The 3,937-nt window shown below is 37.6% G+C and overlaps 1 protein-coding gene across 10 annotated transcripts in view; it reads right to left on the bottom strand.

The window, feature by feature from the left end:
* The window catches only part of RPAP2 (RNA polymerase II associated protein 2), a 127,401-nt gene that overhangs the window by 78,208 nt on the left and 45,256 nt on the right, over positions 1–3,937 (bottom strand). The gene's annotated exons all lie outside the window — the stretch shown is intronic.

Below are 3,937 nucleotides of genomic sequence, written 5' to 3'. Positions count from 1 at the left end.
AAAGAAGATACATGGGGGTTGGGGGTGGGAAGCACAAGAGGAAGGGGAAATATGTTTACTTACGGCTGATTCCTGTTATACGGCAGAAACCAACACACATTGTAAAGCAATTACCCTCTAATTAAAAATAAATTAAAAAAAAGATGGCAAATAAGCATATGAAAAGATGCTCTACATCATATGTCATCAGGGAGGTGGAAATTAAAACAATGAGATACACTACACTTTTAGAATTGCCAAAATCCTGATAATCAACAAAATCAAATGCTGGTAAGCATGTCAAGTAAGAACTCTCATTTAATGCTGGTGGGAAAAAAATGGCACAGCAACTTTGGATGACAATCTGGTATTTCTTGAAAACTAAACATACTCCTACTATACAATCCAGCAATCACACTCCTTGGTATCTCTTTACCCAAAGGAATTGAAAACTTAATGTCTACACAAAAATCTGCACACAGATGTCCACAGCAGCTGTATTTATATAACTATGAAAACTGGGAAGCAACCAAGATATCTTTCAGTAGGTAAATGGATAAACAAACTGTGGTACATTCAGACCCTAGAATATTATTCAGCCCTAAAAAGAAATGAGCTATCAAGCCATGAAGACATGGAGATATTTCAAATGCATATTATTTAAGTGAAAAAAGTCAGTCTGAAAAGGCTACAGACTGTATGATTCCAAGTATATGACATCCTAGAAAAAGTAAAATAATGGAGATATTAATAAGAAGGGAGTGGTGCCAGGAACTATGGGGCAAGGGAGGATAGATGAATAGGTAGAACAGGTTGAATTCCAGACTTGGACTAGTGATCTACCTTCATTTCCACTTGAATGTCTAACAGGCATCTCAAAATTTTAGTATAACCAAAACTGAGCTCCTTATTTCCTCTCCAAACTGGGTTCTCTTGCAGGTATCTCCACCTAAGTAAATGGCTACTCAGTCCTTCAGAATCCATCCAGTTGCTCAGGACCAAATTTTTGACTCTCTTCATATCCCATGTAAAAATCAGTCATCAAATTCTTTTTTTTTTTTTTAGTCATCAAATTCTGATGGTTCTATTTTCAAAATTAAATCTGATCACTTCTTATTACTTCCACTTATTACTTATTAATCTATGCCTAGATTACGGGTGGAGCCTGGTGGGCTGCTGTCTATGGGGTTGCACAGAGTCGGACACGACTGAAGCGACTTAGCAGGAGCAGCAGCAGATTACAGAAAGAGCATCCTAAATAGTCTTCCTGCCTCTGACCATTTACTATAATTCTCAAGTCAGCAGCCAGAGTGATACTGCCAAAATATGTCAGATCATGTCAACTTTCTATTCAGAATCCACAAACTGCTCTCCATATCACTTGGAGTAAAAGTCAAAGAACGACCATGGTTCCAAGGATTATATAACTATACTACAGCCAATCCCTGCCCTTTACTTCTCTAACCATATCTCTCTGTATTGTTGCCTTGCTCATTTCTCCAGCATCCTTAATATTCTGTGAATATACCTGGCCTTCTTCTGCCTCAGGGCATTTTTACCTGTTGTTCCCCTGTCTGATATATTTTCACCAATAGCAATATGGCTTGTTCACTTAACAAGCTTGAGGTCTTTATACAAATAGGATCTTCTTAATGAGGTCTTCCCTGACCAGTCTATATAAAATCACAACTTCCTCCCTCCTTAGTACCATCCATCCCCTCTTTCCCTGCTTCTGAGGAGAAAAGGAGGTGATGGAACTGGGAAAAGGGTGTATTAGCACATAATAATAACATACATATTGTCTTAAAATTTTTACATATCCTCTCTATTAAAATAGTTCCATGAGAGAAGGAATTTTCTTTATTTTGTTCACTATTTCACCTGTAGCAACTAAAACAGAATCTAGCACATAACCAAAAAAGGCCAAAGATAAGCAAAGAAGGATAAAATAAAACTGCAAAAGCAGTTAACAGAATTTCCTTTTCTGTAATACTCAAATCTCTCAAAGCTAAGACAAATTTTAGATTTCATGAATTTATTTACTGAGTCAACAAAAAAATCTACTGAATGCCTGTTCTAAACTGTTTCAGGCACTGAGGAACAAGGTCTTTGCTTTCACTTCAAAGTGCTTTAAGCAGCAGAACAGCAAAATTTTACCTGCTATCACATTTTTCCCTTTTGCAGAACCAAAATAATTTCAAGCACAAATGCTAAACAAACAATATTTTGAGTGATAATTCAAAAATTAAAACAGTAATATTTGAAAGGAAACATTTTAAAACCATAGTTTCAAAATATAATTGGAAATTCAATATAGATTTAGAAAAAAATACCTTCAGTCATCACTGATGAAATTTAAAAAGGACTTTTGTCTAAATATAATTTTAATTCAAATCATATTTAGAAAATATCTTGCTTCAACACTGACGAGTTAATCATTACCAAGTAACTTCTGATGGAACCACTATGAGAGGTAAATCAATGTAACATTCCAGCTAAATGCCTATGAAGCAGTTCAGTGGAAAGGACAGCTCTATTCACTGGGGAAAGATTCTTCAAAAAGGTGAAAAAGCTGCTTTATGTTTAGTTCTAACATGCTCTCAACTCTGGCTGCACATCAGAAGCACCTGGGGGGGCTTTTGAAAAATACCAATGTCTGGGCCCAACCCTAACCAAATGAAACTCAATCTCTAGGGGTGAAGCCAGGCATCTGTCGTCGTTAAAAGCTCAAGTAATTCTGACGCACAACTGGCTTAAAAATCATTGTTCTACAAGTTCCAATTATTGATTGCTATTTCAAAGAGAAAGACACGGTTATTTATGTCAACTCTTTCCCACCACCAGTATTGATTGAAAAGATCTCCCAACACTAGTCACTGTCATTTATATGGTGTTTCCTCAGAGACTTCACCTAGAAGCCTTGGCCTACAGTCACATACCTGTTAGAACTGTCCTGCCAGAATCTGAAGACCCCAAAATGCATTATTTTACCAGAGGTGTCTCTGTATTATAAGTAACTGACATTTTACTGAAAAGAGCAAACTCAATTTAAGCAAAAGATTTTGACATGCAGGTACTAAAGAGTAAATATTTGGAAAAACCAACTTAACAACAAGGTTTTTTATTTTTTTTTTAATTTTATTTTTAAACTTTACAAATCGTATTAGTTTTGCCAAATATCAAAATGAATCCGCCACAGGTATACATGTGTTCCCCATCCTGAACCCTCCTCCCTCCTCCCTCCCCATCCCATCCCTCTGGGTCGTCGCAGTGCACCAGCCCCAAGCATCCAGTATCGTGTGTCGAACCTGGACTGGCAACTCATTTCATACATGATATTATACATGTTTCAATGCCATTCTCCCAAATCTTCCCACCCTCTCCCTCTGGAACAGTCCATAAGACTGTTCTATACATCAGTGTCTCTTCTGCTGTCTCATACACAGGGTTATTGTTAGCATCTTTCTAAATTCCATATATATGCGTTAGTATACCGTATTGGTGTTTTTCTTTCTGACTTACTTCACTCTGTATAATAGGCTCTGGTTTCATGCACCTCATCAGAACTGATTCAAATGCATTCTTTTTAATGGCTGAGTAATACTCCATTGTGTATATGTACCACAGCTTTCTTATCCATTCATCTGCTGATGGACACCTAGGTTGCTTCCATGTCCTGGCTATTATAAACAGTGCTGCGATGAACATTGGGGTACACGTGTCTCTTTCCCTTCTGGTTTCCTCAGTGTGTATGCCCAGCAGTGGGATTGCTGGGTCATACGGCAGTTCTATTTCCAGTTATTTAAGTTTCTCCACACTGTTCTCCATAGTGGCTGTACTAGTTTGCATTCCCACCAACAGTGTAAGAGGGTTCCCTTTTCTCCACACCCTCTCCAGCATTTATTGCTTGTAGACTTTTGGATCACAGCCATTCTGACTGGCGTGAAATGGTACCTCA

Source organism: Bison bison, unplaced genomic scaffold (assembly GCF_000754665.1).
Source record: "Bison bison bison isolate TAMUID 2011002044 unplaced genomic scaffold, Bison_UMD1.0 scf7180017864466, whole genome shotgun sequence".
In the NCBI taxonomy this organism is placed as follows: domain Eukaryota; kingdom Metazoa; phylum Chordata; class Mammalia; order Artiodactyla; family Bovidae; genus Bison; species Bison bison.
Note: the sequence above shows the minus strand (reverse complement) of the source record. Positions and strands in the feature narration are given on the sequence as shown.